Here is a 13,880-nt window from a genome sequence, read left to right as displayed (position 1 = left end):
AGTAATTCTACCTGTATGAGGTCAGGCTAAATGTCACAAGTGTAGATGCACCAAGAAGTGAACATATACATGCCAATAACTTTAACAGCTCCATTACCTATGTGGTATTTACGCAGTAATGTTTAACTCTTACGGTGTGAGGAATCCATTCCTTTACCATTCAAGATGTCTGAGCTCATCCTTATTCTCACCTGTTAGTACCCTGTTTTGCTTGGGAATATTTGGAGTCCTGGTTCTGTTTCTTTCTGATATAAATCTGATTTCTATACAATATGACTTCAGAGTCAACTTGTTAGAATTAACTCCTAATAGTGTACAGCTCTCATGCCCTGGGCTGTTATGGAATTAATCTTTATTGCAGATGCTCAAAATGAATGAAATTGAGAAAAGCAATAGCTTGAAAAAAGCTGATTCAGAGTCTCAAGAAATCCAAGAATATCCTTGGGAATTAAGTTTATCAGTTTACATAATGACCTTTCGTGCTGCCCAATGTTTAAAAAAAAGTGAGGGGGCCTCCCTTTTTAGGCTCTTCAAAGGAACACACCTTCTTTGCAGGTGATTAAAATATTAAGTGTTGATGGAAGCACCTGTAAGATAAATGCCTGCCCTCACTTTGATTCCTCACCCCCACCCCTTTTCTTTGGCTTTCTCTTCTTTCCCTACCTTCACATCACACGCAGATACTCTTTGAAACATCCAAACCCTGAACTCCCAGTGGATAGGGAAGTCTTTCATACTGTTCCACAATAGTGCTTTTCAAGACTTAAAAATATGCCATGGGGGAAAAATTCTTCAAAGAAATGTTTTTTCTAAGTCTGCCTTGTACATTGCCACACACATCGGTCTCCAGGATTTCCTAACGCTTGGGTAGGTTGGGGATCAGGGCGGGTGGGACTCTTGGCTACTGAAGACAATCTGTGAGTCACTCAGGGGCAAGAGACCTTTATTTATTTTGAAAGCAGACTGCTTGGTGTGATGTATGTTTTAATTCTCCACCAAACTGTGATACCTATAACTATTTAATCTCAGTTCTCCACAGTGATATCTCAAAAGAAATATGAAAAATATACTGAAATTTTCACACTCATTGATTTCTGCCTCAGTTGGATTTTTCCCCTCTTCTTTATATCATCTCTTTTGATATTCTCCAAACTTCTCTTTACTTATTTTATTATCATTCCCAAATTGGTCTTTGAGTGAACTAGAGACCCTTGTTGGTCACTACCCCCAGCCCCTTGACTTTTAGAGACTGACCTTGAGTTTTTGGCATGATGACTTCTGGTTATCTTCATAGGTTCAGAGTTCTAGAATTGGAAAAGATCTCAAAGACCATCTCATCCAAACTTTGTGTTACAGATGAGGAAACTGAGGTGCAAGGAGGTCAAGTGACTTGACTACACAGGTGGAGCCAGAATTTAAACCCAGATCCTCTACATTTGGGTGCAGGACCCCTTTTTCTGTAGTAGTTCCTTCCTTAAGCATATAACTTCTGGCTAAATTATAACCTTGGCATATCTCTTTGACCCTCAGGTCACTCTTTACACAATTTCCTCATTACTCTTTTTGGATACCCCTACAAAAATCTCCCATTCTGTCTTTTCTCTTGCTTGCATGCTTTGCACTCAGTAGAGTTTAACTCTGTGACCCAGAGAGCTTCTTAACCTCACACATAGAACTCTGACCCTGAAACCTGAAGGAACTCCTTGACATTCACAACCCAAATCTGTTTGTTACATCTCCAGTACTTTATCTTTTTAAGGAAAAGGCCTTTTTATTCTTTTTGAAAAAAGTTCTTAATGCTAATTTTATTTTGCCTTCCCCATGATGCTTCAGCTCTCTTTTGACATATAAAGAAACTTGAATGCAAGTAATGTAAAACTTTATCAGCAATTCTGATTAAATAATAAAAAAAGAACAAAAAAGCCCATTTCTAAGATACACTTGTAGTGTATCATTTTCATTCACTTTGGCTGCCTAATAACATCACACTTCAAAGATGTTAAGTGACTTCCCATGGGAGGTATCTGAGGTAGGACTCAAACTCAAACTTTTTTGTATCATGGGACCCCTTTGGCAGGTTGGTGAAGCCTATTGGCCCCTTCTCAGAATAGTGTTCACAGTGCATAAAATAAAATACATAGGATTATGAAGGAAACCATTTCTATTGAGATGAAAATGTCATTTTTTTCCCCCATCCAAGTTCACAGACCTGACATTTCCTAATGGATTCCAACTTAAGAACCCTTGCACTATAAACACTGTTCTGCCTCTGTTGAGCTTATCAGGTGTTTGTTACCTACCTACAAAACAGAGGGAGCTAGATGGTCCAGTGGATAGAACATGGCACTTAGAGACAGGAAAACCTAAGTTCAAATTCTGATCCAGACTCTTACTAGCTGTGTGACTTTCTCTTCCTCAAGCAAGTCACTCAACCTGTCTGAGCCTGTTTCCTCATATGTAAAATGGGGACAATATTAATACCTTCTTCTCAAAGCTGTTGTAAGGATCAGTTGAGATGACATGGAAAGCACTTTGCAAACCTTAAAGTATGATAAAAATGCTATCTAGCTAGTGAGGTAGCAGGAGGAGGAGGAGGACAGAAGTAATAATTATGACATTTACTCTGACTTATAACCCTCCCATTTGCAAATAAATATTTGTTTTTATTGGGGGAAAGATATTTCCTTTTGAACAATAACAAAAAAAAAAGAATAGTTTTACTTCAAGGTGTTTTTTGTTTGTATAAGATGCGTTTCCAGAATGGGAAGCATATGTATAACTGCATCATTATAGTTTCATTTTCTCTAGTTTTTCAATTCTCTTATCCATGGTGAGTAAAAAACAGTGTACAATAAGTAGAATAAGTTGGAAATTCTGAATAGGGAAGAAAGTCCCTTTTTAAAAAAACATTAGTGCACACATTGGACTCATTTTCCCTGTTACTGTGCATCCTATAAAATTCATCCTAGAAACAGATCCTCCTTGTAAACAATAAGAGTTTTGCAAGGAGAGATTTTAACACAGATGCCACCTCCTCCATGGAACCCTCCCTCATATTTTTTTCCCAAGCAAGAATTATTTCTCCTTCACCTAAATTCATGTCACTTTGTAATTTTATTAAACACTTAGGTAATTTGCATTATAGTTATTTTATGTGACTTATTATACCTACTAGAATGTAGTAAGTTCCTTAGGGGAACATGTTTTATTGATCTGTGTCTCCCCCAGTACCTTGCCTGGTGTACTAGTAAATGTTTGTTGAATAAGTAACTGGCTGGAGCCACTTTCTATATCCTACTTCCTAACATAGAATGGACAGCATATCAATTAGTTTAATCTGTTAGTTTTGGGGAGTATAAGATGAGAAGAAACCTAAAAAGCATTACTGCTGTTATACTAATAATAGGTTATGTCTTCTGTGAGAGGAATAATGGATAAAATGATGGACTTGGGATCAAGAAAACCTTAATTCCAGTCCCATCTAAAATACTTAATAGAGGTGTGTCTCTGGGTATACCTGTTCTTTTAGTCTCAGTTTCCACATCTAATAGAATCATAGATCCAGTGTTACAAGGGTAGAGGCATTGAGTTCCACCATAATATTTTGCAGAATGCAGGTGGAGGAGTAATGTCCAGTGGACTTGGAAAGATAGATGAAGACAGCTTGTGCAGGGCTGCAAAAACAAAAATGAGAAATCTATGGTTGTTCTAGAACTACAGAAAGCATCTGGTGTCGGTCAGTTAGATTAGTCACATGGTCAGATTTGCGCCTAAGGTATCTGCAATGATGAATTTCACCATTTCTGTCATTTCTTTGCATAGTCTCCCGATAATCCTTCTGTAATTTCTTATGACAGTGAAATGATCCTGAACTGCCATCATAAAATTCTCCATTCCTATTTTTTAAAAAAAAAATCCATAAAAGTTATTTGTTCAGTACTTTTTGTCAGAATTGTGTTTAATCACTTTATAAGGATCTCTTCCATGGAGAATCTACTTAGTATTACTATTATTGTTCTTGTTATAATTAAGAATGAATAGGGTAGCTACATTTATCCGTATCTTGTACAGATGAACTTAATTCAGTCTGTTTGGTTTTTCAGTATTGCTGCAAAAAAAAAATAATAATTTCCTGAAACATATCATTTACAGGTTTCTGGGAAAAGAACCTAGAAATGTATTTTTGTTGGTAATGTTGGGGAAAAACGTCAGTTCTTTCTTAATAGACTTCCTTCCATAAAAAGATAAGATGTTTGTTTAGAAAACCTTATTTATGTGCTACTGTTGCTAACAGGAATATCCTGAAGAAGTTTATTTCAAGTGATATGACTAGTTGATGAGAAAATTGAAATTCTTGGGTTTCGACTTTTAAAATAAATACCTTAATATAAAAATTTTCTGAAAAATTTATTTAGAAATATAGGGCTTTAAGGGGCAACAATTTCAATAATTTTGTCTTCTTTCATTCATATCTTGACATTTAGACACAAGCAGACCCTGAATTTTTCCTTTTATGTTTGGGATTTTTCCGAGTTGATTTGGTATCGTCTTATGTAAACCTGCTGACAGAGCCATTTACCAAGACGAGATAGGTTACCTTTCAGCTGTACAACTTGAATTTATAATCACTTTAAGGTTCACCATCCAGAAGGCTGGCCGTGGACAATGGGTATTGTTCTAGTTCATTCAACTGCTCCATCAGTCCATATGACTGAGACAAGCATTGCAGATGAATGAGGAGTTGGGGTCAGAATTTTATGGAAGAAAGAGAGTGGTCTCTTTGAGAGAATTTGATTTTTGAGATTATTTGGTTAATTTCAATATTGTCAAACTGATCCCTACAGCAAACGTGCATCCTTTAAGCAAAAAAGTGGGTACAGATGAGCTGTAATATATTTCAGTGAAGACCTGTGCTTAAGAAATGAGATACAGAAATACGAGAAGAGTCTGTAAAATTCTCCACTTCGGGAGTTGTTGATTTTATAATTCTCTTCCCGTGACACAGATTTAGAATGGGGTCTGTCCGTGTGTTACTTAGTAGGTAAAGTTACCTGAAGCACATTGAGGTTAAGTGACTTGCCTGAGGTCACACAACTGTTATCAGGAAGTAAGATGTGAACCCATATCTTCTTAACTCCCAGACTGTTGCTACACAAAGCTATCTCTCTCATAATGGTGTTCATGAGTATGGTAAGTGATGGTAAAATTGGGGTATGTTGATAAAGCGTATTGTTCTAGCAATTCTAGGGGTATAATATTTGCCAGACAAAGCCACAAGGTGATACAATGATGACATGTCATTTCTAGGGAAAAAAACAAACAAACCTGTTCAACCAGGTCATTAGGAATTTGTTCATATTTCAGCAGACTTCAGATAGATATGAATGTCCTCAGGAACAAATGTATGACAGACCCTCCTTAGAATCACTCATCAACAAAGCAACCCATCTCTAGTAAGAAAGAGTCTATTCTTTCATAGTGTCCTCTAAAATTCAGACTAGCACAGCCATTGTATCTGTGCATTAATAAAAAGAATTTGTGCCTATGGAGTGGGAAAAAGGAGATGGCGGGCAGCAGTTATCTCCTCTCCTTTCCCATTGCCTTTTATTTGTTGTTTTTCAGTTGTGTTCAGCTCTTCATGACCCTGTGGATCATCTGTCCATGACGTTTCCTGGCAAAGATACTGGAGTAGTTTGTCATTTCCTTCTCCAGTGAGTTAAGACAAACAGAGGTTAAGTGACTTGCTCACAGTCACATAGCTAGTGAGTGTCTGTGGCTGGATCTGAATTCAGTTTTCCTGCTCTAGACCCAGTGCTCTATTCACTGAACCATGTAGGCAAAGAGAGGTTAAGTGACTTGCCCGAGATCACACAGCTTAGTAAATGTCTGTGACTAGATATGAACTAAGGTCTTCTAGACTGCAGGCCCAGCACTCTACCCAGTGTGCCACCTAGCTGCCCCCATTGCCTTTTATACTTGAATATATCAAGGATTCAGGTTGGTCTTATTGTCAGAGCAAGGTTTATCAGATAGACTACTCATCCGCCATGTAAATCTGCATGGAATATAAAATACCAACAATGAACATTACATGGTTCTTTGTAGAGCATTCACAGGATCCCAACCATATAATAATAATGATGATGATAATTATAAATAGCTAACCCTTATAGAATGCTCACGTTGGACCAGGCACTGTGCTAAACATTTCCCAAATATTTTTTTGGTTCTCACAACAACTCTGGAAGGTAGGTGCTATTATTATTTCCATTGTACAGTTGAGGACACTGGGACAAACAGAGATTTAAGTGACCTGCCCAGAATCATGCAACTAATAGGTGCCCAAGGCCAAATTTGAATTAAACTCTTCCTGACTCCGGAGCTGATGCTCTTGCCACTGAGCCACCTACCTGCCACATGTAGAATAATCACATAGGAGAAGATGTGGATGCACTATTATCTCCTCTGTGAAGGGAAGATCCACATCAATGAGATTATACCTCCATTGAAATATAAGTATTGGTGTATTTAAGATTTGCACATATTATTTGGTTCTGCCAAAGGAGGTCTATGGCACACAGAAAATTAAGAATCAACTCCTGATTTATAATGTAGTTAAGGCTATTTTCACAAGGAGTAAATGGTAAATATTAGATAGATAATACAGACAGTAAGCACATTGGAACTTCAGAAGAGGAAGGGATCATTTTTGGCCGGGCCTTTGGCAGCAGTGGGCTTTTATCCAGTATTTAAAGAATTAAGTAGAATTCAGATAAGTAGAAGAAAAGAAAAGGTCATTTTGAAGATAGGTTGGGAGGTGCAATAAAAAATTCTGATATTAAAACCAAGTGTGCTTAAGCACAGTAGTAAGCCAGCTTGATGAGAACTGATGGCTTTATGCAAAGGAGTATTACCGTCAAGGTATTATTCTCTGGAAAGAACAGCTTATTAACCAGTTACTATCTTTATAGGAAACTCTTATATTAATACATTCCCTCTCTCATTTGTATATATTTTGGTCTTTACCTATTTTTTAATCACTTCAAGAAATTCATTTATTGAGGCAAGTTTACAATCCTTTTCAAACATAGTCTTCGATACTTGAATACTGAGAGGTTAAGTGAGTTATCCAGAGTTACATAGCTAGATGTGTTAAAAGCAGAGTTTGAAAAAGGTCTTCTTGTTTCTCAAGCTGACTGTCTTTCATGTCTGTGTGTGTGTGTGTGTGTGTGTGTGTCTAGAGATCACACATACATATGTTTGAACCAGACCAAACCTCTGATTTTATTAGTATGGGGATTTCCCAATGAGGAAGTTTCTTCAACAAATGCAGATTGGCACCCGTTCTGCAACATTAAAGTCTTAGTTGTCTAGAGCATGGAGATGGACAGTATCATTGCCCATATTATGCTGGATAGGACTCTAGACTTGGAGTTAGGAAGACTGGAGCTCCAGTCCTGCCTCAGACACTTAGAAGATATGTGACCCCTGGAAAGTAATTTAACCTACCTGTACCTTTATTTCCTTAGATATAAAATGAAGAGGTTGGTCTCAACGACCTCTGAAATCCTTTCTGATTTTAAATCTATGGTCCTTTGATAAATACTGTAAATCATTTCACCTTAGAATTCATGATACCTAGTAGTTACATGCAAGGCAGAAATACTTTAGAAGAACACATATCAAACTTCCAGAAAAAAAATGTCCCCAGTTAGACATATACTTAAGAGGAAAAGAGATCAAGAGTGTTAAGATGAGCTCTCAGAGATACTGAATAATTTAATTCCAAAAATACAACTATAAATAAAACAGAAAAGTAAGACAAGGGGATAGATCTCAGAAGACCAATCTAACACTTGTGAGAAAGACTGCTTAGTGAGAGGTTATATCTAAGCCTTGGCCTCCTCAGTGACTTCAGAAGAGAAAAAAATGAGCCAAATAAAGTAAAAATAACCTTTGAAAAAGCCAAGAGGGAAAAGAAAAATCACGAGAAAAACCTCACGGAAAAAATCAACAAACTGAAAAAGTAAGTAATTGACCCAAAAGTGTTCACAATAGATTAAATAAGGACTACAAAGTAAAGAAATGCATTGTACAAAAGGTAATAATGCAACTAGACTCTCCAAATCATAATGAAATAAGAAATAAATAGAATGAAATAAATAGAAGATGGAGAAGGTGGAGGAGGAGAAAGAACTAGGACTTATATAGAGCTTTAAGGTTTGCAAAGTACTTTACAAATGTTAACTCATCTGATCTTCATAATAGCCCCATGAGGTAGATCCTATTATTGTCTCCATTTTGCAGGTGAGAAGACAGAGGCACCTAGAGATTCAATATTTTTTCTCAGTGACTCATCTTAGTGTCTGGAACAGGATTTGAACTCAGGTCTTCTTGACTCCTAAGTCCTACTTAGTTGTCCCATGAGACTCTACAGAATAGTTAAGATAAATACAAGAATTAAAGAAAGATACAAAGATAGATAATAGAATTGGAAAACAAGCTCTTAAAGAAGAATTGAAAAGACAAACATAAGGATAATTTAAAACAAATAATGGAGAATCTGTCTATGGTAGTGAACTCTGTGAAAAAAAGAATAGTAGATCTGTAACTCAGAAATGCAGACATGGAATAAAGTATATACAGATAGATCTGTGATATCATCAACTTCAGTATACAAACTACAATCTTCCCATTTTCCTTGTCTCTTGTTCTAAGCCTCTCATTAGCTTGGGAGATCAACTCGTTGTCTTTGAGGACAAAGAGTATTTGGACAAAATCTAAAGAGCACAGAATACAAAAATGCTTGAGATTTTTATATATCGAAGCAACTGACCTTTGAAGGCTGAATATGGAAAAACAAACGGCATTATTGGGCTTTGAAGAGAATATGGTAAAATGAAAAGCTTAATTATCACATTTAAGAAACCATGAGAGAGAATTAGACAGAAGTATTAGAAACAGAGGGTGGAATACAGGAATGCTTAATTTTTTCTGTGTGTGTCATGGACCTTTTTGGTTGTCTGGGGAACTCTATGGCCTCCTTCACAGAGTGCTTTTAATTGCTTCAAATAAAATATGAAGAATTTCAAAGGAAACAAATTATATTGAAATAAAGATGCTTTTTTTTTTTTTTTTTTTTTTTTTACTATCCAAGTTCATGGACCCCTGGAAAACTGGTATAAATCAGTAGAATCCACAAATAAGTGACCAAGGAAAACCTCAACTTTAACCTACCCAGAAACCTTGTGGTCAAGTTCTAAGACTTTACACTGAATACTATATCTTCTGTTACCCAGGAAAAAGAATATAAATCATGCAAGGCTAGTGCTTTTTCCTTGATAAATAAAAGAAAGGATTAATTGTGATATTTAAAGTAGCAAAGGAAACCTGTGTCTGTAGAATAATATTCTGCAAAATCAAGCTTAACTATCAGTGAAAAAATGTATCTTTTTTCAAAAAGGAAGGCTCTGAATTATTCTTACTGAAAAAAATGGAAATAAGCAAAGCAATTGGTGTGCAAATCTATTAAATAATAGAAACTTAATCAATGTAAACAATTTCATATCTCATGAAAAGAAGAAAAAGCCATTTCATGTTCACATGCTTCAAAAATGTAGCAAGGCTATTTTTTTTTTTTTTTTAGAATTTGCATCTTGTTTTAAGATCATTGAGAAAAGGAAAAATATTTATAGGTGAATCTCAATCAAACAGAAGTACAGTAGAACCTCAGCTTATGAATTTAATACATTCTGAGATTGTTTGTCATGTGATTTGTTCATATTGCAAAGCGAATTTTCCCATAGGAAATAATGTAAAGTCAGATGATCAGTACCATATCCCCAAAAACATTCGTATACAAATAATTATTTATAATTTTAAGAAAGTTTTTGTCCCTAATATGCCTGAAATACAGTAGCAATGATTAGTCCACAATATAAACCAAAAATAAAATAAATTAACCTGCACTTTACCTTTGGAAAGAATCATGCCTGGCATGAGGGGGAGATGAGGAAGAGGAGGAAGAGGAAGGGTTATTGCTTGGAAGGAGAATCTCCTATGGGGATATCGAGGATATCAATGTCAGGAGGGAGTGTTCTTTCTTATGCTACTTTCACTAATAGTAAGACTAACACTACTGCCTTCACTTATTTCTCATTTTTTAGAATCACTTTCATGTTTTAACTCACTGACTTTTTTTCTTTACATTCTTTTCTGACTAGGAATCTATCCAACAACACTTTTTGACATTTTTTCAGAATATCACAGAAATGTGACATTGCATTATCATTAAAAATATTTGTGGCTCATTACTACAGTCTTATTTGGGTGATGTTTTTCAACAAAATTTTAATGTTTGTACTGCGAATTTTTGTTTATCCTGCAAGACAAATTTTGAGAAAAATTTTTCCTTGTCCAGCAAAGCATACATAAACCAGGTTACTCATGAGCTGAAGTTCTATTGTGTGCTACTTCTTTGTGTTAAAGAAAGATATTGAGAGGTTAGGGTTTTTTATTTGTTTTTTGAGAAGTGGTTAATACATCAAAAAACAATTCTCTAATAAAAAAAGAAAATAAAGTAAATTATGCAAATAATAAAGATAAGCAGTACCATCTAGTTTTAAAAAAAAAAGCAGAAGAGAACAAAAATAATATAATTTTTCAGGGAGCTTTCCAGTGAGCTCAGCATTTAAGAAAACAGGGCTGATAGCCAAAGATAAGTGCAAGAATGGTACCAAATGGTATCAAGAAGGTGAAACCCAAATGTGTGAAGAATGCTGTGGTTGAAAACAGGGCCTTTTAAAGGTGTATTCTGAGCAAGAAGGAAAACAAGGAAGGTCTGCTTAGAACGGAGTTTGTCGATGTTAATACATGGCAGAAAAAACCCAAAGCTGCTTATTTCCTATTTTGTTTTCATCTTTTCTGTCAAGCAGAAGGCTTTTTAGGCTGAAAAGGAGAAGATAAATATGACCAGAGGGGATAGGAGCTCAAATAGATGAGGAGATAATAATATTATTAAGAATAACTAACATTTGGATAGCTCTTAAAGGCTTGCTAAGTACGTTACATACATTATCTCATTTGAGCCTCATATCCTAGCACAATAGATACTACTATCCTCTCCATTTTACAGATGAGGAAACTGAGTCTCAGAGGGGTTAAGAATCCCAAGAAAATACAGCTGGTAAGAGCCTCAGGCAAGTTTCTGACATTTATGCAAACTACAACCTTCCCATTTTCTATGACTCTTGTCCACTACTCACACCAGAAGTGCTCCCAGCTATTCTAAATGAGTTTGGCTCCTGTCTCAGCTGAGTTACATTTCATGGTCGTGAAAGAACTTCAATATGTGATGAATTTTGAAGGACGATGTGAGATGTGTTGAAAGACTAGAGACTGGTCAAAGTGATTTTCAATAACAAGAGAAAAAGATTCTGCAAACTTTGCGACTTTGGTTAAATTCTAAAATAGCTTTTTTTAAACATCTGAATTACACACAGTTAGGATGTTCTTCATGAGCCAGAATTCATTTCACGGTTTCTAACTGTACATACTGTCCAAAAGTAGAACGCTTTTAAAAAAATTAGTAAGAGATGAATGAAACAGTTGCTTTGTGACAGTGAGGACCCATTTGAGGCGGGTTAAAATAAATTTGCAATGGACTCAGTCAGTCAAGCATCATAGTGGATGATGAATACATGAATGAAATGAAATGCTTCTGTGTGCTTAGCATAGTGCTTGGCACATAATATATACTCTTGCCTTGCCTTTTCTTTCTGTTCATATAACTGCATCATGCATGATTTGTCTTGGTCCTTGTAAACACTTCAGGTTATCTAGCTTTTATTCCAAATATATACAGAAGGAATTGCTGATTACTGGTTTTGGTCCTTGTCCTACTTAGTTATCTGCAGAGGAGGTAATTAAGATAAGAGATTTACATAAGAATGGTGACAGAACTTGCCCCCCACCCTTGTCAGTGTACTTTCCTGTGGTGTGTGTGGGTGTGGGTGTGTGTGTGTGTGTGTGTGTGTGTGTGTGTGTGTATGTGTATGTGTGTGTATGTTTTAATGGATCCTAGGCTTGAAGTGTTTGTTCCTTCTTCCTGACAGAAACATAAACTTGATTTCAAATAATATTAACTTTATGAAACTGAAGTTTTGTACTTTAAGTGGCTTTATGAGGTCTACCACCATTTGCAGAATGTTCCCAAGAACTATAGATCTTATTATTTAGATTAGTTTCTAGCCTTTTAATAAGATTTAAGAGGATCTTTTCTCTCCCCCACACCTCCATTTATTGGAAGCAGGTAATATTGCTTCGTCTCCCTTACCTTCAGCCATATCTCCAGGGAATGAGCCAGACTAGAAAGCCTAGACTACCTGTAATTAAAAATACTGCTGTGCTAATAATTCCCCAGCTGACTGTATGTTTGACAGGAGTCAGACTATGTAAATTCCAGTTAGACACTCTGGCCCCAGACTAAAACTTCCTCCCTCATTGGTTAATATTTTTGGTCAACCATTCATTCATTCAACAAACATTTATCAAATGCTAGCTGTGTGTGGAGCACTGTGTTAGGTCCTAGGGGAAATAAAACAGTTTAGATAGACAAAGCCCCAACCCACATAGAAGCTAAAATAGTCATATAAAACAACTGTTTGTTTTCCCTAACCAGGAAATTGAAATAAAGTCTGCTCTGGTCAAAGCAGACAGGATTATTCTTACAATATTTCTCTAATGGTAAACTACATTTATATACAAGCATTAACTGTTGAATGTCATTACATTTCTATTTTCCCTATGGCTCCATAGTTTGTTTGTTTGTTTGTTTGTCATCTCCTATGGAATAGTGGAAAGAGCACCGAATTTGGATTTAGAAAACTTAGGTCCAAGTCCAGGATAGCTCTATGACCTTGGTTAAATCTCTTTGTTTTTCAGAATCTCAGTTTCCTCATCTGAATGGTAGATAGTAATATCCAGTTACCTGTTTCACAGGGTTGATATGAGAATCAAATGGATAATGTATTGAAAGTACTTCATTAATCATAAAGTCCTGTTTAAATTTCAGCTGTCATCTTGATAATCAAAACCCTAGAATCAGGTATTTTGATAATCAGAAGTTATATTCAAAGCTACTGAGCTTTGAGGGTACATGGTGGTCCTTGGCCTCAAGTAATCCCGACCCAGACTGCTTCCCTTTGTGAAGAAAACCAGTGACATCTCAGGATAAAGTCTAGTGTATTGGTTTTAAGTGAGTCAGAGTTGCACAAAGTAGTCTGACTCTGTCTTCCTGACAGAAGTCAGAACTACTGGCGATGATCTAGAAAGCAATGGATGATCTTGGTCTCCGTATTTGACCAAGCTCACCTGCTTCAGCTGCCTTCATGGCTGTTGGAACAAATTGTTCTCATCAGCCCATTTTGCCAGGGAAAGTCTTCACATGCTTGGGGTAGGTTGAAGTCTGTCGATTACCCATAACCTGATTTAGCTTGTCTGTTGAGATAGTTTGACCTGGGTGTGGCTGCTGCGCACGCTGCAGCTTCTTGGAGCCACAGGTGAGAGCTGAGTGAAGGTCCACATGTATGTTTTATAACATATCTATTTTACTAGTTCTCTGACCCTGAGCATATGACTTATCTTTTGGTGTGCTAGATAGCTCTCTAAGGTTGTAAGCTGCTGAGCATCATAGATTGAGTTGACCTTAAAAGCCATTCCTCTTCATTTTATAAATGAAGAAACTAAGGGCAGAGAAGATTTGTCCAGGGTCACAGAGCTAATAAGGTGGGATTTCAGAATTCCTAGGCTCATCTCTATCCACTACACAACCTTACCTTACAACTCTGGAGTTTCTTGCACTGATGAACTCAAAAGTCTGG

The 13,880-nt window shown here is 36.3% G+C and overlaps 1 protein-coding gene across 15 annotated transcripts in view; it reads left to right on the top strand.

Annotated features, from left to right (window-relative positions):
• Positions 1–13,880, top strand: part of COBL (cordon-bleu WH2 repeat protein) — a 346,611-nt gene that overhangs the window by 197,612 nt on the left and 135,119 nt on the right. The gene's annotated exons all lie outside the window — the stretch shown is intronic.

The sequence above is a fragment of the Notamacropus eugenii genome, chromosome 3 (assembly GCF_028372415.1).
Source record: "Notamacropus eugenii isolate mMacEug1 chromosome 3, mMacEug1.pri_v2, whole genome shotgun sequence".
Lineage (NCBI taxonomy): Eukaryota > Metazoa > Chordata > Mammalia > Diprotodontia > Macropodidae > Notamacropus > Notamacropus eugenii.
This window is presented reverse-complemented; position numbering and strand designations above follow the sequence as displayed.